The sequence below is a fragment of the Ursus americanus genome, chromosome 30 (genome assembly GCF_024610735.1).
Source record: "Ursus americanus isolate L20-20 chromosome 30, mUrsAme1.1.p, whole genome shotgun sequence".
NCBI lineage: Eukaryota > Metazoa > Chordata > Mammalia > Carnivora > Ursidae > Ursus > Ursus americanus.
In genome coordinates this window covers 11,247,329-11,272,651 of record NC_142156.1, presented here as the reverse complement: position 1 = coordinate 11,272,651, position 25,323 = coordinate 11,247,329, and the positions used below count along the sequence as shown (strand labels likewise).

At 43.7% G+C, this 25,323-nt stretch overlaps 1 protein-coding gene across 2 annotated transcripts in view; it reads left to right on the top strand.

Annotated features, from left to right (window-relative positions):
• SUDS3 (SIN3A corepressor complex component SDS3) overlaps nt 1-25,323 on the top strand; it is a 403,092-nt gene that overhangs the window by 81,985 nt on the left and 295,784 nt on the right. The window contains exon 13 of one of the 2 annotated variants that reach the window (XR_015722320.1): nt 22,261-22,383. The exons of the other annotated variant lie outside the window; for it this stretch is intronic. The gene's annotated coding sequence lies outside the window, so the exon portion shown is untranslated. The remainder of the gene's footprint in view (nt 1-22,260; nt 22,384-25,323) is intronic. 2 annotated transcript variants of the gene reach the window in all.

The window sequence follows — 25,323 nt, the reverse complement described above, 5'->3', positions numbered from 1 at the left end:
GAATCATGCTGTACATGCTGATTTGCCACCTGCTTTTGAGATGTTTCCAATGTCATTAAATATTCTCCTAAAACACACTTTTTAATGGCTGCAGAGTAGGGCGTTCTTGAGGAACATTGTCTAAGTGGAAGAGTTATTCACAGAAGCCTACTTAGCGCATTCACTTAAATTATACTTTCAGACTTTCTGAAATCTTCGTTTCAAATTGGTCTAAAATGGGCCGGGGCTTGGCTTTAAAATTCCTCTCCACCGCCTCCTTCCTCCCCTAGCTGCCCCCAGGTTCTCTGTCAAGTAGTTAATGATGGTACTAGGCACTTATTCAGTAGGGGAGCTCTCAGTTTAAAGGGTCTCCATGGTGAGCCATTTTGTAAAAAAGGAAGAATGTCATTCAAATAACCACCCTCTCATTTCTCTGTTCAGTTGAGCTTTTATTTTTATTTTATTTTTTTTTAATTGTGTTCTCGCTTAGAGTAAGGTCCATCTTACAGGTAAGAATTTCCCCACTAACCTTCTGAAACTACCTTACTTGGTGCCAAGGAGCACTTTTTCTCTGCATAACAAAAAGAAATCCTTCTTTCTGTCCCCTGTACCTCCCACAATCTTTTGGATGGTTTGTCGTCTCCTCCTGGTAGTATTCAGGTTGAGCCTTAGGGACTTGTATATAAACATTTACAAAATTAATAGCTATGTACTTATTTTAATGTGGCTTAGACATATATATCACATGATATGTAATATATCAATATATGATATGTATTGTATATGTATGTATCTTGCGAATCAACCTTGAGATTTCATGAATATTACTGCTTAAGGGTCAGGCAGAATTTATTTACGGACAAAATTCATTTATGTGAAAATAACATGGCAAAAAGTCAGAGATGGTATATGGGGACTTTGACCACTTTGGTGATTGTCATGTTGCCACTAGTGTCTGGTACTTGGCATTGGGTAAACGTTGTCCCAGTTCAAGCCACCATCATCTTCCTGGACTTCTAAAGCCCTCCTAACAGATTTCTCTGCTTTCACTCTTGTCCTCCTCTGACCCATTCTCTACACAACAGCCAAAGTGATTTCTTCTCAAAACAAATTACTCTCCTTATTAATGCTTGTTGTGGGCTTCCCATTGTTCTTAAAAGTCAAAAATTTTTAACATTTGATTCTCACAACAAGGCTAAGATAGGTGTTAATATCCTTCTTTCACAGGTGAGGGAACTAGAGTTCAGAAAGAGTAAATGACTGGGTCAAGGTCACATAGCTAGGAAGTGGGGGAGGAAGGACCCAAATCTAGGTCTTCTGATTCTAGGTTTCTGTTTAAGTCCTCTCTTGATGCAGGTGATGATAAGATGTCCTTTGCTCAGCCAGTTAGAAGAAGGCAGGTATATCGATTAGTAGTGTCTGATTGGAAGTCAGAGAAGAAACACAACTCAGACTGGCTTAAGCAAAGAAGGGATTTTATTGCCTCAGGTAACTGAAAAGTCCAGAGGTAGGTCAGGGCAAGTCTGGATTCAGGAGCCTAAATGATATCATCAGGGGGCATCTCTTCTTTTTCTCCATCTTTGTGTTCTGTTTTCTTTGAGTTGATCCCATTCACAAGCAAGTTTTCCCTTTATGGTCTTCCAGTGACTGTTGGCAGTTCCCAGGAATACATCCCTCCCTGCCTACACACAACGGGGGGAGTAGACAGTTTTTGTGCCAGCTTTCCAGCAAAAGTCTCATTACGTCTCAGAGGCTCTCATTGGCTCACACGATTATCCCTGAACCAATCATTTTAACCAGAGGATTTAATGTTTATTTTTTATTTATTTTATTTATATTTTAAGATTTTATTTATTTGAGAGGGAGAGAGAGCATGAGCTAGGGGAGGGGCAGAGGGAGAGGAAGAGGAACAAGCAGACTCTCTGCTGAGCATGGAGCTAGACACAGGGCTTGATCCCAGGACCCTGATATCATGACCCGAGCCGAAGTCAGATGCTTAACTGACTGAGCCACCCAGGTGCCCCAGGATTTAATGTTTAATGTGCTGATTCAATTGGACCTGGGTCCTATGTTCTGACCCTGGGCTGGGGATGGAGCCCCACATGTAGCACACTGAATGAGACTGGAAAGGTGGTGTTCGCCAGAGATAACTCAGAATACTTCATCAGGAGAAGAGTGAATGGATGCAAGTTGGCAAAATCTACAGAGGTCTGACACTTTGGTCCTACCTAGACATAGGACCTTGAGCATTAGTGTGTAAAATTCAAAGACTTGTTTAGGAGAGGGGAGAAGTGAGTGGGTTTTGTACATTTGTCCATTTGGAGGGTGGGCACATGGGATGATGAGTGGCCCATGGGGTAATGGTAGTTCTGGTCCTGGCCAGAAGCAAAGCTTAGCTCCCCACTCAGCCACTGTTTCTTTTAAGGCCCCTGTAGTGGTCAGATCCCGTGTGCATGGGCTCAGGGTAAGTGCAAACAACAGTTCAGATTTAGAGGAGTGGGAGCAGGCTGGTATTCCATTTCATTTCTAGAGATCCTATTTTCCTTCTTTAAAATGAACGTTTATTGCTCTTCCCTAATTACAAAAATAAAACACGTTCATAAAAAGGGAAATAAAGAAAATACTTGGTAGGTACACAATAATTATGAGGTAACTAAAGGAATAAAAATAAATATCCATAATCTTGTAACTCAGAGGTAACCTCTTTAGCATTTTTTCTGACCTTTTTCCATGCATGTGAATATATTGGTTGCATGTAGGGCACATGCATACACACAAATATTTTTTATTTTTATTTTTTATTTAAAGACTTTATTTGAGACAGACAGAGAGAGCATGCATGCAAGGGTAGGGAGGAGAGGGGAAGGGAGAGAGAATCCTCAGGCGGACTCCCCGCTGAGCAGGAAGCCCAATGCCGGGCTAGATCTCACAACCCTGAGATCATGACCTGAGTGGAAACCAAGAGTTGGAGGCTTAACCGACTGAGCCACCCAGGTGCCCCCTCAACACAAATATTTTAAACAAAGATTTGGATCTTATATGAAGTACTCTTTAGAATTTTTTCCATTTAATTTTTTTTCCATTTTATTTTAAAGTTCTTATGTATTCTTTAAAATAGTCTATAGTTAAAAAGGGGTATTCAAATCAATAGTGAAATATACTAGCCACTCCTCTTCCATTCCCTAAAGGTAGTTGTTGTTAGTGATCTTAACATATTCTTACAGACCTTTTTCCATGTGCACCCACATCAAGCATACACCCAGGTTTGTTCATTTCCTTTTCTTCCCTCCCTCTCTCCCTTCCACAAATATTTTCCAAGTGCCAGTCTTGGCCATACGTGGTACCAGGACATTAAGTGATTGTTTCTAGGAATTTCCAGTAGACAGAGTTATTAAGTATATACTTAAAAAACACAAAACACATGATAAATTCATATTGATGCTTCCTATTCAAATCATGGCTGTAGGGTTTTTTTTTTTTAAAGATTTTATTTATTTATTTGACAGAGATAAAGACAGCCAGCGAGAGAGGGAACACAAGCAGGGGGAGTGGGAGAGGAAGAAGCAGGCTCCCAGTGGAGGAGCCTGACGTGGGGCTCGATCCCAGAACGCCAGGATCACGCCCTGAGCCGAAGGCAGACGCCCAACCACTGTGCCACCCAGGCGCCCCTGTTTTTTTTTTTTTTTTTAAGATTTTCTTTATTTGTGAGAGAGAGAGAAAGAGAGAGCACGAGCAGGGAGAGGGGCAGAGGGACAAGCAGACTCCCTGCTGAGCGGGTAGCCCGATGCTATGGGGCTCAATCCCAGGACCCCGAGATCATGACCTGAGCTGAACAAAGTTAGACACTTATCCGACTGAGCCACCCAGACGCCCCTATAGGGTTTATTTTTAAGACTTTATTTTAGTAGAGTAGTTTTAGGTTTACCACAAAATTGAGAGAGACATATAGAGGTTTCTCATAAGTGCTTCCATACATGCATAGCCAGCACCCCCCTCAGCTCCCATTATCAACATCACTTACCAGAATGGTAGAATTTTTTTTTTAACCAAAGATGAATTTACATTGACATATCATAATTACCCAAAGTCAATACTTTACCTTAGGGTACATTTTTGATGTTGTACATTCTATGGGCTTTGATACGTATATAAGGACATGTATCTGTCATTATAATATATAGAGTATTTTCTCTGCCTTAAAGAATCCTCTGTGCTCCACTTATATTCATTTCTCCCCACGTGCCCCCCCAGACCTCTGGCTGCCACCACTTTTTATTGCTTCTTCTTGCTTAGTTTTGCCTTTTCTGGAATGTCATATGGTTGGAATTACACAGTGTGTAGCCTTTTCAGATTGGCTTCTTTTACTTAGCAATATGCATTTAAAGTTCTCCATGTCTTTTCATGGCTTGATAGCTAATTTCTCTTTAGTGCTAAATAGTATTCCTTTGTGTGGATGGACCATTGACCTACTGAAGGACATCTTGGTTGTGTCCGGGTTTTGGCAATTACAAGGAAAGCTTCTGTAAACAGCCACGTACAGTTTTTGTGTGAACATAAGTTTTCAGCTCCTGTGGGTAAATACCAAGGACTGTGATTGCTGGATCGTATGGTAAGAGCATATTTAGTTTTGTAAGAAATAGGGTTTTTATTTAACCTCAATACTCTTAACTCTATTTCCTTCCCCCAATGCTGGGAATCTCGTTCCCAAAGATACCACCATAATTATTTTTTTGCCTCAAAATCCTTCAATACACACACACCAGTCTGGAAATAATAATATCATTATTTACACCATCAATTTGATTAATACAAATAGTTTAGGATTTTTTTTTAATTGAGGTGAAACACATAACATAAAAATCACCTTTTTAGCCATTTTATTTTATTTTTTTGCATTTCTTTTTTACCCACTTTAAAATGTGTGATTCAGTGGATTTAAGTATGTTCACAATGTTGTGCAACTATCACCACTATTTAAATGCAAAGCACTTTCATCATCCCAATAAGAAATCCTATACCCATTCAGCAGTGACTTCTTATTCTCTCTCCTGCCCATCTCTGCATGCACACCCCCCCCCCATGGCAGTCATTAATCTACTTCCTGTCTCTATGGAGTTGCCTGTTCTGGACATTTCCTGTAAAAAGAATCATGCATTATGCAGCCTTTTGTGCCTAGCTTCTTTCCCTTAGCATATTTTCAAGCTCATTTATGTTGTGGCATGTATCAGTACTGGACTCATTTTGTGGCTGAATAATATTCCATTGCATGGATAGACCGTATTTGCTTATCTGCTCATCCATTGATGGACACTTGGGTTGATTCCATAGTTGGCTGTTATGAATAATGCTGCTGTGAACATTCTTGTACACATTTTGTTTGAACATTTTGTCTTCAATTCTTGTGGATATGTTGTGGGTTTTTTTGTTGTTGTTTTTTTTTTTTTGCATTCCTTTTTTTTTTTTCTTTTCTATTCTTGGGGTATACTCCATGAGGGGCATCTAGTCAGATTTTATATTTTAAAGTTACTTGAAAAAATTCTTCTCTGTGTGGTTATAATACTAAGTGAATACATATTTAGTTTCATTTATTTTATTTTACTTTGAATTTTTAGGAATTGCTTTTAAATTTAATTCTGTTTGAAGGTCAGTTTAGGATAGAAATTCTTGGCCCACATTTTCTTTCCTTGAAGATCTTAAATGTGATTCTTTGTTTCTTCTAGCATAAAGTGCTGCTGTTAAAAAGCCTAATGACAGTCTGATTTTATTTATCCTATAAGTGACTTGATCTTTTTGGCTTGGTGCCCAGAATATAATCTTTTTTTTTTTTCCTTTTCGCTTTTAAGTAATTTTCCTGGATCTGTTTCAGTGTTGGGCATTTTAAGTTGATTTTCTTGAGTTATGATTCTGTTTTTTTCTCTTCCGTTGCTTTGGATTTCTTTCTAAGGGACTTGTATGAATATTCTGTAGCTATTACTTTCTTAATTTCTTTTAGCCCATTTTGCCATATCGGGTTACAGTATTTTTTTTTTCCTTCTGTTTTTGGTGGGCATGTATTTCTGGCATGTTTTCCTTGTCTGTAAATTCTCTGTTTTTTTATAATTTTGACTGGTATTTGACAGTGATACTTTTTTTTACTTACTTTTTAAGTGAAATGAGTTTTCCTATATTTCCTTTTAGAAAAATCAAGCTAGGATAGCTTTTCCAGCTTCCTGTTTCTAGAGCTCCCATCTTTAGTTGTTCTCATTATGTGATAAAAATATGGCCCCCATGCTTTGAAATGTGCTTTCTCTACCCTCCATTTCTGCTTACATGTGGGCATTCTCTTTCCTTTGCCCCAGTTGTCCCTCCCCTGTTTGGATTCTACTTTTAGCAATTTCTCCTCAATTCAGGCTTTGCCCTGGTAGAGAGTGTTTGTTTGCTTTGAGACCAGTATCTAAACCTTCTTCATCTCATGTTGGTCTCCTGCACTCACTTGAGTTAGAACCTGCAGACTCCTTCGTAGTTCCAGCTGATGTTCTCAGGTCAGCCTGCCTTGCTTCCCTGTGAATGTCGGTTGGTTTGGGGGTCTCAGAAGGACCCCTTTTCCTTCCCTCTGTTTCATCTTGCAAAGATGCTGACATCATGTGGGTCCAATAGCTGCTGATGGTTTGTCCCCACCCACTCATAATTTGGGATTTGTGGGGCTCTCTGTCACCTAGTTTTGTTGTAGATCTTGTCTGGTTTTGCTCTGTGTTTTGGATCATGCCTAGAGGCAGAGCCTGAGATAGGGACTCTAGTACATTGATTGATTAACTGGGGGAAGTGCTCTCAGAAGAAAAGGAAGGAGAGAAGCAGGAGACAGCATAGAAAGGAGTAAGCAAAGATGGGATCTCAGCTGAAGAAGAGCATCAGCCTGATCCCATGGCATATTCTGGGGTATGACTCACACAACAGAGGTTGTGCTACCTTAAGTAAGTGGGATCACCTTTCTACCCCTCTTGTCAGCCAGTTATTGGCTGTGGGTAGCCTCTGAGAGGTGCAACTTCCGGGACAAAGGGCTCCCATTGGATCCAGAGAAGGGGGCAGCTGTGAGCTGTTAGTATGGGGGGTGGGTACCTCAGCCCAATAAAGGGATTCTGGGGGGCACCATTAGCATCCCCTACCTCTCCCAGCTACTCTCTCTGTTTTTATAGGGAAACTTGGGGCAGTTCTAAAACCATGTCACTGTCTTTGTCACCTTCCTAGAATCCGAGTTATCCTTTATATATGTAGTCTTTCTTCTTCCAGCACGCACCTGATCCCTTCTTTACACAGAGCCCCTGTCTGAAAGAAACAATCCTACAGTAATAAATTAAGGATTATATAAAGATTTCTCTGAGGCAAGACTTTATGTCTTTTTAGTTCTGAATCCCTAGTGCCTTGAAAAGTGCATATGGTGGGTATTATGAGTTCCTTGGATGAGTTTGACATGGTAGGGGGTACATAGAGGAAAGAAATACACTGCCTGTGGACTTGTTCTTTCCTGACCTTGGAGGAAATCGCTGGCAGGTCCCATGGCTTTGGGGAACCATTCAGTTACAAGGACAGGCTCCTTGTAGTAACTCCAAAGCCTTGTCTCTTTTCTAACTTAAAGCTCCTCCTTCTCCCTTTGAAGGAGCAGAGCTGGGGGAGGGCGCATGGGCTGACTTCACTAGTTCTACAGTCTGTTTTCTTTGTGGCAGTCTGTGGTTTCTGCTCCCCCCACCCCGAGGTTGGAGGAGAGTGAGTAGAAGGAGAGATTGGGATAGGGAATGGGACAGCAGTGAAGAAGTTGTCATGTAGCTGATGCCGTTGCAATTTGAGATTGCTATCCTCTGGGCAGAGTGGAAGTCAAAGCTTACTCTCCCATGAGGTGCTTTTGTGGGTTCCCAGGAGAGCCTGCCCCTTGGGTCTCTGACTATAGACTCTGCTTCTAACCCTCTAGCTATGCATTGGTCTGTGCATATCTCTACACTTTAGGATGATGCCAACCAGCTTCCTTCTGTGGGAACCATATTAATGTCCAGGAAGTTCATTCCTTTGACTCCCCCTGCCAGTGGAGGGGAAGCTTTATTCCGTTCCCCAATATGGAAAACTCCAAACACAGCCTCTTGTCCTGTTGGACTTTTGTTGAGAACCCAACACCATGCCCTGAGTTCACCAGACTTCAGGAGACACATATCGAGCTCTCTGAGGCCTCTTGTGTTTGGCTTGAGATGAGAGGACATACTCCTCAGTCCCTGTTGTGAAGTGGTGCGGTGCAGGGGAGAAGCACAGCCCTCCAACAAATACCCATCGCCAAATCCCCACTCCAACTCCTTCAAACCCCAACCTCATACTTGTAGCCCGGAGATGTGGGATGGGTGAATGCCTGCCAATCCAGTTTAATAGTCCCTTGGCATGTCCTATACAGGCAGGATGGTACCTTAATTTAGGATATCAGGGTGTTGGTCCAACTTCAAGAAAGGAAATTATTTTAATATCCTGTTCTATAGCTGTTCAATAAATATTTCTTTGGTGGCTTACTTGTGCAGGATTATGGTTTTGTTTTTACCTGAGAGAAGCAGGAGAGTTTCTGAGTTAATGAGTTAATGAGTACAGGAGTTAATGAGTACAGAGTTTCTGTTTGGGCTAATAAATTACTAGTTTTAGAAATGGGTGGTATGCTTGTGTCCACCCATTCCCCCAAATCCATATGTTGAAGTCCTAATGCCCAATGTGATGGTATGAGGAAGTGGGGCCTTTGGGTGGTAAGCAGGTCATGAGGGTTGAGCCCTCATGAATGGGATTACTGTCCTTAGAAGAGAGGTCCCAGAGAGCTTGCTAGCCCCTTCCCACCATGTGAGGATACCACAGTGAGGCTGAAACCTGGAAGAGGTTCTCTTACCAGAACATAATTATGTTGGTGCCTTGATCTTGGACTCCCCAGCCTTAGAACTGTGAGAAATAAATTTATGTTCTTTATAAGCCACCTTATCTATAATAGCTTGTTATAACAGCAGCGTCAATGAATTAAGACAGTGCAGTTGGTTACACAACATTGTGAGTGCACTTAATGCCACCTAACTGTACACCTGAATATGATTAAAATGGTAAATTTTATGTTATATATGTTTTACCATGATAAAAAAAATTTTCCTCTTGACCTACGTACCTTACCGCCCCTGGAAAGCACTGGTTTGAGATGAGGTGAGTAATTCAAGAGGGAATCCAAGGTGGCATGATCAGTCAGATTGGCATGATGGAGTGACGCTGTCTTCCATATAGGAGGGAGAATAGCCATGTCCAGGATCTGGTCCAACAAGAGACCATTGCAGAGTGACCCAGTATTGCCAGTCATAGCATGACATTCCATTTTCTCATTGGGATGTCAAGCAACAGGGTCAACCGACACCCATCCCATTGAAGAACAGCCTCTTCTACCACCATCCTGCATTGAGATGTGAATGTCAGACAAGATGTTTCCCTGGACTGCTTGATGTCTCCAGGTGTTATGGGCTGAATTGTGTACCCCCCATCTCCCCAAATTCATAGGTTAAAGTTGTAACTCCCAGTACCTCAGAATGTGACTATGTTTGGAGATAGGGTCTTTCAGGAGGTAATTGAGGTTAAGTGAGGTCATCGGGGTGGGCCTTAATGCAATGTGACTGGTATGTTTATTTATAAAAAGAGATTAGGGCACAGACACGTATAAAGAGAAGACCTTGATTTTGGACTTTTAGCCTCCAGAATTGTGAAAAAATAAATTTCCCTTGTTTAAGCCACCCAGTCTGTGGTACTTTGTGATGGTAACCCTAGCAGACTAGTATGCTGGGTAACTTAAATAATTTACAGCCTAAAGGAAGTTTCTCTGGAATTCTTGAATATTATTTAAAAAGAGGTCATCAGGTCTCAAGTGGGTAATATTTATCACAAAAGAATATGTTGCTCCTGGGAGAATTTCAAGGAAAGATTGGGAAGGTACAGATTTGGGTGAGGCTTTCTTTTAAATTGTATTACTATACTTCACCTACCCTGGCCATGAACATGGTCATGTGTGTGAGTCTGTGTGTATATTTTCAAGACACGGGGAAAGAAGGGGCTGAAGAAGAAGAAAAAAGAACAGACCAGACTCTTCTGTCCATGGTTGCCTTTAATAAGGAAGAGTGACCCAACTGGGATTTTTTATGACTGAATGTCTGTTTGAACTCAACTGGACAGGAATCATCTTTCAAAGCCATTCTGAGTTGCCTTTAACTCTCTCTCTGGAATAGCAACCGCATCAGCAGGAGCTTTTGCAGCTCAGACCAACTCTGTTTCCTTGACAATAAGATCATCCTATGTAGACCCAGGTACTGCTAACCAAGTTAGGTACAGAATAATTTAAAGCCTCAGCACTCTGGATTTGGAAATCAGCTGAAGGAATGACAGTTAAGGTCTGATTTATGCCTTATTTGTCTTGAAGCGGTAAAGGAAAGAATAATTGAGCACATGAGTCTTGGACAAAATTGGTATAAAAGCATATTGGAAAGGATTGTTATATTTCCTGAATCTCGGGATGTTACAGGCTCTGCCTTCATTACCCGGACAGTAGTTTATTTTTTATTTACTTACTTACTTTTAATTTTTATTTTTTTTAGAGAGGGAGAGAGGGCAGGGGAAGGGCAGAGGAGGGGAGAGAGAGAGAGAGAGAGAGAGAGCGAGCACGCGAGCAAGCATCCTCATGCCCAGCACAGAGCCAGACACAGGGCTCAATCTCACAACCCTGAGATCATGACCTGAGCCGAAATCAAGAGTCTGACACTTAACCGACTGAGCCACCTAGGCGCCCCTACCTGACGATATTTTAATATTCATTCTGGTAACTGTTAGTAAAAATGTTTATTCTATGTCTAAAATGCTTCACGCAAGTATATTAGGAACCATTCATAACCAACCCATCCAGGTACCCACCCACCCATGCATCAGTTCACCCACCTGTCCATTCACCCATATACCTACTCATCTACCCATCCACCTATCTGTCCACTCGCCTGTCCATCCACATGCCCATCCATCCATCCATCACCCATACACCCACCCACCTAATCACCCACCTTCCTAATATTTCTCTGATCTAGTAACTTTTCTCCATCCCATTTTTCTTCCCTGCATGTCTGCAGTAGCCCCCTCCCTGGTCTCCTTTCCTCCAGCCTGTCCCATCTTGCATCTTTTTTCCACATTGTACAGCTTGAATGATTTCTCTACACTTCCATTTCCTCATTTGTAATTATTGTACATGGGTTATTGTACATGAGATCATCATTTACTCATCCAACAGCAATGTATTGAGCTCCTACTTCAGGGGTCAGTCTCCATTATAGGCACTGGGGAGAGAGCAGCAAACAAGACAAACAGGTCTTGCCCTCAGGGAGCTTTTGTTCTACGGGCAAGACAGGTGGTAACCACATAACGCACGGTGCAATTTCAGATAGCGACGTGTTTAGAAGAAAAACAGTGATGTACATAAAGGGCTTAGCACCATGTCTAGCACATATAGATGTTAAATTAATGGTAGTTGTCATTAACAGTTATTAATATTATCAGTCTCTCTAAAGCCTTTCGATACTAATTATGATCATCGAGCATTTATTGAGCATTTAATATGAAGCGAGCTATTATGCTGAGCCCTTTAATGGTGGATAGGAAGTGAATATGATTAATTTCCTTATTTTAGATGTGAAAACTGAGGCACAATCCCTCATTGTTTTCGAGGAAATGTCCAAACTCCTTATTTGGGTACTCAAGGCCTTTCCAGCCTCATGTCTTGCTGACCTTGTTGTCTCCTGCCTTTTTACCTTCATTCCTCAAAGCTCAGTCCATGCTCACTCCACTGGGAAGTTTTCCTTGACCGCAGTCCTCCCCATTCCCTGGCGCCCCCCCCCCCAAGGCAGGGTCATGAGCTTTGCCCCTGTGTCCCCACCGTTTTCCATCATGGTTCTCATCATGCGGGACTGCAGCTGTCCACTTTGTGTCTGCTGCCTCTGAGAGAATGCAGGTTCTATGAGGGGGAGAGGGGGTCTTGGCTTTTCTCTTTAACCCCAGCATCCAGTCCAGTGGTGGGCACATAATAAGTGCTCAATATATGAATCCCTGTTTTAATCGTTTCTCTCTGGAGGAAAGGCTTCTTCTTTGAGAGGTTGTGTAGCTCAGAGAGGAGTTGCCTTGGGACCCAGTGTGGGTTAGAAACCCCGGGAAAGCGTGACTCAGCTAGTTACTCATTTCCCTTTGCCCCCACTGGATGGTACAAACAAGATAGAAGGCTGGTAGGAAAATGTTTTGCAGACAAACAAGGTCCAAACAGAGCTGGTTTGTAGCGTTGATAAAAGCATATTTATTTAGGTCTGAATTTAATGTCCTGGCTTGACATGTTTGCCACAGGAAAAAACCCCAGATTTTTCAGAATCTGAATCTGGAAGCCAGGAATAGATTAGAGGATGAAAGAAAAAGGGCTTCTTGACCTTTTTAAATAACAACTTCCCTACAACAATCAAGTATGCCGAGAGCATAGCTTTTGTAACTAAATTGTCTAGTTTAAATTCCCTTTATGCCGCTTACCGGTGTGAGACCCTGAGCACAGTTTTAACTACTCTGTGGTCCTCAGTGTTACCATCTATAAAATGAGGAGATAAAAGTTCTTGGTTCATACGCTCGTTATGAGGATTAAATTAGAAAATACTGTATGTGAAGTGCCTGGTAATACTTGTTTCTTTGTACTTACTTTAATGTGGCTATTAGAAACTTCCAAATCACAAGAGTGGCTTCTGCTCTAATTACACTGGACAGTGTTGTTCAAGACTGGTTGCTGTGAGCATACAGACTGTACTTTCCTAATCTCTGTACAGTCTACGCTTAGTCAGGACATGTGTGCTGAATATGTTCTTGATGAAATGTTTGGCTTCACTGTGATCTTACTTGTAGTTTGTTTAACTCAGAATCATCATTTGATTCATTTTTTGCCTTGATTGTGGTTCAGATGGGGGGTACTCCTTTTCCGATGCCTCAGCCTCGGGAGGGTGGGTTGGAAACCGCAGAAGCAAAAAAGTTCGCACCACCACTCTCCACCCCATCAGGCCGGCCCAGAAACCCAGATGGTGGCCCCCAGAGGGACACCTCCAGGACAGATTTGCATCCAGGAGGTGAATGGTCTGGCTTCAGGAAAGAGAATCTATTCCAGAGGAAGTTAGAGAGTAGATTCTGTTCCAGAGAGGAGTGTTGCCCCAGGCACTTCCAGAAAAAACTGGAGAAGCAGCAGATGGGGAATGAATATTGGGCATGATATGACGGTTCTCATTCAATTAAAATAGCAAATGGGAAAGTAATAGGAACAGGGTGTTTAGTGGTGGGCTTCAGATGAAGACCAGGCTGAGTGAGCAGAAGATCAAAGCAACATTATTATCTCATGTGGGAAAGACATGGCCATGAATTTTTTTTCCACTTAAGAAAGTTTTTTCCCTTCTTAGTCTTTTGTAGGAGTTGATATTGACTTATATTTGACATGTCTAGTAACCATTTATAGTTGCTATTAAAAGAAACTTTTAAAATAACTATGAAAAGTCAGGTACCATTTTCCCTCCTGGGTTTCTTAGTTTTTAAGTCCTGAATGTTCTGTCAGCCCTCTGGGTCTGCCCAATTGCCTGCCAGGCAGGTCAGGAATCCCTGGGTGACTGGGATGGAAGGAGCTAGGAGGAGCCAGTCAACTCAAGGGCAAATATATACCTGTCCCTGAGGCAATGAGGGGTGGGTCCTGGAAACAGTGTGCAGTGACTCAAGGGGCCTCATCTTTCTCAGGAATCCTTTGGTTCCAAGGATCGGAAACCCAATTAGATTTGTTGAGGGAAAAGGACTTATTGGGCAGACTTTGTGAAATCTCATAGGACCCCAGGGCATTAGGGAGCAGGATTGTTGTCAGGCCTCCATTTTGTTAGAGATGGTTCTCTCATCTCTTCCATGATTCTTTCTGCTGAGTAATTTCCTCTCCTAGGAGTACTGCAGTCTGTTTAACTCAGTAATTTCCTCTCCTGCATTTTCCTCTCTCTTGATTTCAGCATGGCTTTGGCCTGCCATAGAGCCCACACCAGGCCTGACTCAGGCGTTGTGGGCTCAGACCCCACCAATCCCTGATGATCATATCTGTTTGTGGTAGGAATTGAATAAAGGAAAATCTTGATTTTTTTTTTTTTTTTGGTGGTGGAGGTGGTGGTGGGGATTGGATGTTTTACCACCTCTCACCAACTTAACAATTGTGTAAGACCTATGTTCCTAGTTTTTAATAGTTTTTAATATAAATCTTTTATGTGGAAATAAATTTTTGTTGGGAAAGCCCCAGCTGAGAGCTATGCCCTATGGTGTGTGACCTCTAAAAATAGACTCATCTTGGTAGTGGTTACTGTTTATTACTTCCCAATATAAATTTTTCTCCTTAACAGAACCCTAATTTTGTTTATATAGTCTTCCAACGACAGCTTTAAGAGTAGACCTAGATCAGGGATCAGCAAACTTTTCCAGAAAAAGGCCAAAGAGTAAATACTTTAAGCTTTTGGTGGTGAGGGGGGTTGAATATGGGTTCTGTCACAACTAGTTGTGTGACAACTGTGTTGTAGTGTAAAACCAACCATAGACAATATGTAAATGAATGAGTGTGTCTGTGTTCCAATAAAACTTTATTTATAAAATCAGTCAGTGAGCCAAACTGTGGCTTGCCAACCCTAATCTAGATTACTCTAGGGCAGGATTTCTCAATCTCAGCGCTATCAACATTTTGGACCAGGTAATTCTTTGTTGTCAGGGACTGTTTTGTGCATTATAGTATGTTTAGCAGCATTCCTAACTTCTACCCACTAGACACCAGTAGCCTCTCACCCCCAGTGTGACAGCTAAAAATGTTTTGGAGCATTGCCAAATGTCCCTGGGGCATTTCCCTGGTGACTGTTATTGGTTTGGGGTAGTCATATGAACTTGATCTAGTCCAAGTGGTAAAGGGCTTATAGTCCACAGTTTGGAGAGGTTCTGTGTCCCTCCCGTGAGACTTACACAAGAAAGCGTCAGCACCAAGTGCTACCCACAACCGTCTTACAACCACGGCAGGCATCAGACTCTGGATGGAATCTGCCCTGTGGATGGCAGAGCTTAGGGACAAGAATTTAAGACCTCTTTGAGCAGCTGAATCAACCAGACCTGAAACCCTCCTTACATATGGACTTCCTGATGGATAAGATGACACATTTCCTTATTGTTTTAGATGGAGTTTGTCAGGCATATTCAGGGAGGTAATTTGCCAATGTGCACAGAAAGATTTCAATGTGTTAACCTCTAGTATCCCTGTGTTTGTGTGTGATGGCTGGATGTCAGTCATGCAGCCCACAGGACGGCAGGGGCTGTGATTAGTGTCAACTTAGTATCGCCGTGTTTCCTTTTGGCTCCACACAGGCCTTGGAGCATTATCTTAATACCCGGCCCCCTGCAAACATGGCTTCTTTCTGGCTGTACTGTGGTGGGAGTTCTCTGTGAACTTGTTCAGCAGTGTGGGTCTTTTAGAGGAGCTTAGGCTGCCTGATAGGTTATAGAGAATTTTTTAGCGGTATCTTCCTGGGAAGGAGATTTGATCAGAAAACAGTGGCAGTGTTTGGCCTGATACATGGGCGTCAGGTTCCGAATTGCAAACACAGTGGCTACGAAGATAACAGGAAACCAATTTCTCTCAATTCAAATCACAGTTCCTCTTGGGATCATGCCCTTACTGCTTTCAAGTCTCCCTTGTCTTCTCGCCCCACCCCCCTCCCAGCCTTCCCCTCCAGTTCTTGGCTGCTACTGAGGTGGTAAAAATGCACGTAGAACGACATCCATAAAAAGAAGACTTCTAAGAAGGTTTTCACGGCAAGCTATTGAGTGATGTTGAAAAGGCTCCTGGACTTAGGCTGAGAGGCCCTGGCTTCAGAATTTGGTTCTGAGCTTGCAGGTCATTTCACTTTGCTGAGCCTCAGTTTACTCATCTGTGGGAATGGGTAGAGTCGTATGTACCCATCTACTGAATGAGATAATGTTCGTGGAAGAGTTTAATGAGGCAGGAAATCAGTGGAGAGCTACTTGAACAGAACAGGGGTGTGATCAGTGGATACTTCAGGCCTACATTCTTCTCCCTTTCTGTTTGGTGGTATCTATCATTCGATTGCGGTTGAGGTTTCCCGACTCTGGGCTGAGATTAATGGGATGTACAGAAGTGGGGTGTTTGCGGGATATTGGCGAAGACATGGCTCTAGGCAGTGGTCTCAGGGCCAGGTGGCAGGGGCACCTCTAGGCATCTTCCCAGGCCTCACAGACAACTATTGGCAGTCCCGGGGTCCTCAGGGCCCACAAGAAGGAGAAAATACCGCCAGCTGGTCCTCTAAATGGGAAGCAAAGGGATGGGAGTTGGCTTTATAATCTGCCAGTCCTGAGTTTGAACCCTCCTCTGCCATTGATTCGCTGTGTAAGCCTTGGGAAAATTAGTTAACCTCTCTATGCTCCATCACTAAAATGGTGATAATGATAGGCCTTTCATCATGGTATTTGAGAGAATTGCGTAAAGTATATGCCTGGTCCATAAGGAGTGTGCAAAAATTGCCAGCTTTGGTTTTTACTTTTATTATTTGAAAGCTTCCTCCTTTTAGATTTCCTAAAATGCCCCAAGGGCTTATTATGGAATGTGGTTGTTAGGGTGAAGGGGGGAAAGAGTGGTAAAGATGTTGACTTGAGGACAAACTATCTGGATAAAACTGTAAAAGCTGCCAGGCTCTGGCCACGTTTGCTACATTTCATCACCTGCTCCTGAAAGCCAGCTCGGGTCCTTCCACCTCCTTCAGCCTTTACACTCAGCCCATCGCTAAGTTCTGCTGTTGGTTTTCCCCCAAACGTATCCTGAATGAGGCCTGTTTCTCCATCTCCCTTGCTTCCAGCCCTGCTGGAGCCACCATGGTCTCTCGTCTAAACCCTGGCAGCGGCTTCCTTGCTGGTCTCGGCTTCTGTCTTCCCGCCACCCACTCTCCCCACAACAGCTGGAGGGGAGGTTTGAAAATGTAAATCAGAGCACATCTCCAGCTCCTTGAAACCCTCCAGTGACTTCCCACTGCACCTAGAATAACAGCCAACATTTCCCATGGTCTGGTGGAAAATGTTCTCGAACCACCCCCTTGCGGTGGCTCAATTTTTCTCATTTTTCAGGTCTTCATTTATAAGTTGTCTCTGACCTGTTTAAGTTGGGTGCTTCTCGTCCTCTTTGCCTCCACAGTTACAGCTGGTAATGACAGACCTATTTGTGTGTTTTTTCATGCAGTACCTGCCCTTCCTATTGTACTGTAAGGAACGCAGGGGTGGTGTCTGTCTTGTTTACCACTCTGTCCTTGTACCTGGAGCGTAGTAGGTACTTCATAATATCTGGTCTGGTGAATGAATGGCATCAGGCCAGTGATGCTGTTTGTCTTTCTTCACGTCACGCCTTCCGAGGGGGGGGCAGCTCTGTATACAGGTGCTGTGGAGTGCTTAATAATTGGCTTCTCTCTCCATATGGTAAGAGGCAAAAGAGCTTAGTGGTTAAATATGTGCACTCTGATAGCCAGACTCTCCGGGTTCAAATCCCAGCTCTGCCCCTTGTTACCTGTGTGCCCTCTAGCAAGTTACTTAGCCTCTCTTTGACTTGGTTTCTCCTTTGTCAAATAGGGATTTATCAGTATCTGCCTATGAGGGCGAATTAAGATGATGTTTGTGAAACCACTGGCAAGTGTCTGCCTCGTTGATGTGCTGAGCCATGGTGGCTGTGATTATCCAGTTTGCATGTGTTGACATTTCCCTTTCTGTGTGAGTTTTACCCCTTCTCTTTCTAATTTTTTGAAGTCAAAGCACTATTTATTTGACTCCACTTTGAGCATCTATTTCCTGTTCTACTCTGGGCATCAGAAATGATCCCACAGATACAGTTCCTGTTCTCATAGGGCTTACATATCAGCAGGGAATACAGGCTTTGAACAAATAATTATAGGTGAGATGAGTGAAATGAAAAAGAAATAGTGTGCAGGGAGAATAAATTCCAGGGGAATGAAAACTCTTGTGTGTGTGTGGGGGGTTGGGGTCAAAGAAGTTCTACTCAAGAATGTAGATCTATGCTGAAGATAGAGCTAAAGATCTACCCAGGAGATAGAAGGGGCTATAAGGGTGGGGTGGGGCAAGGGGAGAGTATGCCAAGCAGAAGGAACAGCTTGTGCAAAGGTCCTGAGGCTGCAGAGAATAGGGCCCATTCATTACTAATATGTGCAAATAAGTACATAGTTGGAAAACCTGGTTATGGAAAACAATTGTTTTTTCAGTGATCTCCCCAAAGAAGACCCAGAGATAAAGATTTGAATATAAGAACTTTATCTGGGGGGTGATTCTGAATGGAGAGGTGAGACTGGGAAAGGATGCAAAATCAAAGTTACTACTATGGGCAGGTGGGGAACTGTGGGGGCCAGTGTCAAACATGCATCTCAGTTGTCCCACCCAATGGATGATGGAGCTGGGGTATTTATACATCACCTTCCATTAGTCATTGTTGGAGGGCTGCTCTCAGTGGGGGTTGGGGGGCATTAATTCCCTGGCACTTCCGTCCTGCCATGTGTATGAGCAAAAGTGGATTCCAGTCACCAGAGAAAGCTGTCAAGCAAATGAGAGCAGGTGCTGGCTCTATTGGAAGTTGGGCCAGTATGGTAAAAGGTGAGGGGACCTGGCAGGGAACCAGTGCATCTGCTATACACCCCAAGCCCCTTTAATGCTTGAAGCTTTTGGGGTCAGCATGTGAAGCCCCTTATGAGCTACTGAGAAAGATTTTGGACTCTCCTTTGGGGAGCCACTGTTGGCTTTTAAGCTAAAGTGAGGCTTAATCAGACCTACGACTTAGATGATTGTGGTCCTTGGGTGGAGAATGAACTGTTGTGGCGAAGGAGCAGAGAGAGAATTTGGGAGGCAGTCATGGCTCTCTGGGCAAGAGATGATGGTGGCTTAGAGCAGGTGGGGTGGGGCTAGAGAGGGTTAGGAGCCGGAATAGACCAGATTGAGTTAGAGTCTGCATCCGAGGAAGGTGGCAGCCCTTTTCCATAATATCTTCCTTATGCTAAATTAGATGCAGGTGTCTCTGAGACTTGGCAAGTGGGGCTGTAATTTTCCCATGCCCCCCACCCTCCAACCCCTTACCTGATAAAGCTCCGTCATCTGCTGCAGTCCCGCTGCCCACTTTTCACAGCACTTTCCAGACTGCTGGGGCCAGCATAAAATAAAAAGCCCCTATTTCCCACCTTGCCAGCTTCCCTTCTGCCTTGCCCACCCTGCTGTGCCTAGCAAGGCTTGGCTCCAGTACCAGCTTCTGAACCAGCATTATTGTCAAGGAATGTGGAAGCAGCCAGGCCAGGGAGCAAGGGGCGGGGATGAGCATCCCATTTGCCATCTGTGGCTCAAGTGAGAGCCATGTTGATGAGATCCAGGACCATCCCTGTGTGATCTGGAGAATGCATTTCAGCTGAGCTGGCAAGGGGATGTCATCTCTGGGCTCATGTGGGTGTCCTGTGGGGTCACTGTGTTCTCCGAGTGTGGGGCTGGAATGAGGGGTCTAGAGGTCTGCTTTGTCCCCAACCCAAGTTCCTCTGCCGGGTCCTGCTGGGCACGAAATGCTGCCATGCTGTTCTTGCAGCTCTAGAATGGTGCCAGCCCTGGCCAGACATATCCTCGTTAAAAATCACTCGATTACCATTCGACCATAAACACTTTATATTAAGATTTCCCTAATTTAAAGATACCTTAAGGGTCATTCATTTAACAAATCTTGATTTCTGGAAAATTTCTCTTCTGAGTAAAGCCCACCCCCACCCCAATTCCACACTCCAATCACAAGGGCGCCAAGAGAGCTGTTGTTACTGCAATGAGCCTCGCCTTTGGCCTTAGATGCATAGACCCCAGACCCACACTGGGCCCCTTAGAATGGTCCCCTGGGGGTCTGGCCTGAGAATAGAGAGGGAAAGGCAGTCCCTTGTACCTGAAACTGTAATGTATGGAAAATGGTGAATGGCTGGTTTTTGCCCAAGAAGACTGGGAGAGATAGCAATCTGTTTCAGGAGGAGGGGAAGAGAGATAGAGAGAGAGAGAGAGAGAAAGCAATCTGTTTCGGGAGGAGAGAGAGAGAGGGAGAGAGAGAAAGAAGACACCTAGATTGCTAATTCTTCCTGGTCTGGCTATTTCCTATTCTTTTAGTTCCATGAAACCCCCCAATATTCTTATAATAAATTTGCCCTTTTCGCTTATGCTTGGTTAAGGTGAGTGTCTTTTATGTGGACGAGAGGGGGAAAATATCTCTGCCCACAGACTGGCAACGTTTTGGAACACTTTAAAGAGTTAAAGAGAAAGTTCATCTCAACTCCTGGTCCCAGAAATGTTTAGAGCCACCCTGGAAAGAGACCCTGTGCCCATGAGCAGCTCCTCCCCACTCATCCCTGCAGCATGCCCGCCCCAGGCCCTGGTAGCTGCTCATCTCCTCTCTGTATCTGTAGATTTGCCTACTCTGGCATTTCTTATAAACGAAATTGTACACTGTGTGGCCTTTTGTGTCTGCCTTCTTTCCCTTAGCATCACGTGTTCAAGGTTCATCTGTGTTAGAGCACGTATTAGTGCTTTGTTCCATTTATGGCTGAATCCTATTTCACTGAATAGGGAGACTGCATTTTGTTTATCCATTCATCAGATGATGGACGTCTGAGTTGTTTCTTCCTTTTGGTTATTGTGACTAGTGTTGCTATGAACACTTAAAATAGCAGGTCAGAGCATGTCACTCCTATGCTGACTCCCTCATGTCTTCCAAGCTTAGAATAAACTCACAAGCTTTCACCATGGCCCAGAGGGCCCTACCTGACCTGGCTCCTGCCTCCCTCTCTGACTCCTCTCTTCTCTTTGCTATTCCTTGAACACACCAAGATGGGAATGATCTCTCCCTAGGTATTCCCAGGACTCTCTCCTTTACTTTGCTGACGTCTCTAATCACATATATCACTTCCTCAGAGAGGCCTCCTCGTCCATCACTCCTGACCTTGCTATATTCTTCTTCATAGGGTTTCCTATAAGTGACGTTGTATTACTTTTGTGCTTGCCTTTTTGTGTTTTTTCCCCCCTAAAATGTAAATTCTATGATAGGTGGGACCTTTTTCACTGCTGTATCCTCTGTACTTGGCACATAGTAGGAACTCAACCAGTATTTGTCAAATGAGAGAATGAATGAATGAATGAATGAATGAATGAATGAATGAAAAGACAGGACCTTGCAGATGACATATGAGAAACTGAGGCCCAGGGAGGGGCAGGGCCTGGCTGAGTTTACATGGCCAACTTGCTGTCCTAATTCCAGTCCTGTATTTGCTCTTCCAGACTCCCCTTCCCTCAGATATTTGGATGCTGGTAGTTTATGCTAATTCCAGTCACCCCTACTTGGGACTACTTCCTGCTAAACCAGTTAGCAAATTGGAATCTCAAATTGTTCAAATTGGGTACCTCTCACAATTTCTTTACCTCTCCAGCTGCCCCTCCCATCATTTCCCAACACACATCCTACCTTTCCACCCTTCTGAGGTATTTGCAGGTTCTCGAACACTGGATGTTCCCTCATGCCTCCACACCTTTGCCCATGCTGTTCCCTCTGTCTGGACACTCTCCTCACAACCACCTTCTATAGGTGGCCAACTCAGACTCATTTTCATGACTCAGATGGCCTTCTATACCTTTAGGAAGACTTTCCTAACATGCTCTTCCAGCCGGACTGAACAGGAAGCCTCTCCACTGCATACCGAACACCCTGTTATAACCACATCACTCTACTGAGATTGACCAGGTCTCCTCTCTATTGTAGACCCTGAGTCTACAATGACAGGGTCATGCCTTTCAAACTGAGACTTTGGAGCACGTGGGTGGCTCAGTCAATTAAGCATCTGCCTTCAGCTCAGGTCATGATCCTGGGGACCTGGGATTGAGCCCCGCGTCTGGGCTTCCTGCTTGGCAGGGAGCCTGCTTCTTCCTCTCCTTCTGCCTGCCACTCCCCCTGCTTGTGGTCTCTCTCTCTCTCTCTCTCTGTCAAATAAGGAAATAAAATCTTCAAACAACAACGACAACAACAACAGCAGCAACAACAACAACTTTATCCCCAACCTCCTGCATAGGGTCTGGCACAGTGAAGGCACTCAGCAGCTGTGGGCTTATGTGAGTTTCTTTGTTTTTTGATCAAAGGAAGAGAAGTGGATGCAGCAGAGACCCATAGCCCTCCAACCTTCCAGTGTGCTCCAGCCAATTTTTGACTGCCACAATCCATGTCTGTTCCAGAATGGCCAGGATTCAAACTGCCTGTGAGAGGTAGGCCAGAGGGTAAACATTAACACCTTGTGCTTCAAGAGCAGCCCTCAACCAATGACTCTTGGGAGTTGATGTATAAATACCCCAGCTGTCTCTCTCCTTGGGCGTATTATTTCATCTGAGACCTGAATGATGAATAGGAGGGAAAAGATGTGTTTTGCACCTGTCCTCAGGGTCTCCTCATGGAGAAACAATGGGATTAGGCTCCTCTTGCCCTCTGTGGTAGCCTGCTGTTTCCTCGCTTCTATACTGGTGTTTCCTCCACTTCATAAATGTACCGCTTTCACTCGATTTCTTGTCCAGTCTAGTAGAATGGTCAGAATGCCGACACCCCAGCCAAAGGCCCCAGCATGGGTGTGTTCCTTTTTTCCTCAGGACCATGATGACACCAGCCTGAATGTATCGGCCAACCAAATGAGCTCATAAATGCCAATTAGTTACATTGATGAGCAATGTTTATGGGTTCCTGCAGATCAATTCATAAATATTATAAATTGCAACAATTTCTAAATAATGCCCTGTGACTAATGGCTCTGGTTGTAGTGGATTTTATCACTTTGTTGAGTACCTAATCGTCCTCAGCATCACTGAATGTTTTTGTGACCTGCAACAACATGACAATGACTCAGAGTCCAGCAGCTCCAAGGTCAAAGAGATTGACTTTCTAGCTTCTCTTCTAGGTGACAGTGATCCTGGTATTTTAATTTTTAGTGGTCTAATCTTTTGTGCATGTGCGTGTGTGTGTGTGCGTTTGGTGGTGGAAAGCTGTCCTTTTCCACTGACTTAGGAAATATCATGTATTCTGGCTTTTACCTATTGTTTCAGAGGCTCATTCATTCATTCAACAGATATTTATTTATGGAGCTCTTTCTGTGTGCCCAACACTGTGTGAATGCTGGGAATATAGTGGTGTGTTGGCCAGGATAGGCAAGGTTGTGCTGTTACAAGTTAGCTTTGAAATCCCAGGAGCTTAAAATGACAAAGGTGTTTTTCCTCATTCATGCTACACATTCACTGTAGATCAACAGAAGACAGTCCTCCATGTAGTCACTTAGGGATCCAGGCTAATGGAATCTTGCCAATCACTGCATAGGGGAATTGACAACTGGAGAGTTACCGTGCCAGCTTTTCTATGTGTTAGCCCAGAAGTGACATGTATCACTTCTGTACTCAGCTTATGGGCCAAAATTAGTCACATGGCCCTAGTTAATAGCAAAGGAGGCTGGGAAATGTGGAGGGAGCACATGGAATATTTGGTGTGCTTAACTCTCCCTAGAGAGCTTGTGTTGTAGCTTGGATTGTAGGAGAAGGTTGGGGTCAAACAAATTATTACATAAATAATTGTTTAACAGTAAGTGGGGTGAAGGCTACAAAGGAGAATTTGAGATGCTATGAGCGTGTAAAATAGGAGACCTGATGCCTTCTAAATGGTCTGGGATGGCTTCCCAAGGAAGGGGTGTTTCAGCTGAGATCTGAAAAGTGGATAGGTGCTGGTCAGAGGGAGTGAGGCACCCAGCTGTCTCACAAGAGAGATGACTTCAGGCTCTACCCTCAAAGAACTTACAGTGTAGGTTGGGAGATAAGAAATATATAGAAATAATGATAATACCAGTTAGCTGCCAATGGCAGCCTACATCATTGGACATATGCTGTGTTAAGTGCTTTCTGTGCATTATTTCTTTTAATCTGCCCTTGCAATAGGTTTAGAAACACACTGCCCAGCATGTGTTTGCGTAGGACTTGAACTTGTGTGTGCACCTGAAGTTCATGCTCTTTACCACTGTGTGCCACTCCCACCAGGGTGATTGCCTGGCAACTGACCAGTTTAGCTCAGTGCTCAGTGACTGATGGGGTATAAGTCACCGAATCTCCCCAGACCTCAGTTCATCATGAAGATGAGAGCATTTGGCTAGATCAGAGCTTTTCAAACATATTTTAATGTAGTGGAATATTTTTAAAAATGCAAGCCAATATATAAAACAGGTAGAAGAGGTTAGTAACCTGGGGAGGATCCCTAAACCTTACCCTAACATCTTCCCATCTTCTTTATCAGTCCCTGGGGCCCCACTGAGGGTCCTGGCATGTGGTAAGTGCTCAGTGAACTACTGAACCATCTAAAGTTACTTCCAGCCCTCAAGTCTGCTGAGTGTTCCCAGTATCACAATTAGCTGTGGCTATTTGATTATAACAACAAACTCCCTTCTTGTCCATTGTGGTAGGTAGAATAATGACCTTCTACCAACCTCCCACCACCACTCAAGGATATCCACATCCTAATCCCAGAAACCTGTAAATGTTACCTTTGATGGCAAAACAGACTTTGCAGGTAAGGTAGAGTTAAGGATCTTGCGAATGGAGGATTGTACTGGATCATCTTGGTGGACCCAATATAACCTCAGTGGTCCTTGTAAGAGGGGACAGGTAAATCAGAGAAGGTGATGTGGAGTTGGAAGTAAAGGTCAGAGAGAGAGAAAGAGAGAGAGGTTTGAAGATGCTACACTGCTATTTTTGAAGATGGAAAAAGGGGCCACAAACCAAGGAATGTGGGCTGTTTGCTCCAGAAGGAACAAAGCTCTGCTGACTCCTTGAATTAAGTCCTGTAAGACTCATTTTGTACTTCTGACCTCCACAACTGTCAGATAACACATTTGAGTTGTTTTAAGCCCCTAAGTGTATGATAATTTGTTACAGCAGCAACAGGAGACTCATACATTCCTCTGAGACAAGAATCTAACCCACACTGCAAGTTGCTTCTGTCTGTGTTAAGAGCCAGCCGATTAATTGTAACTACCACGTGCCAGCCACTATGCTTTGTGCTTTATGTCTCTTATGCAATTCTCCAAGCAGCCCTGTGAGTAGAGACTGTCATGTCCCTTTAGTAAAGATGAGAAAACCGGGGCTCTAAAGATGAGAAAAGTTCAGGGTCACACAGGTGAGCAT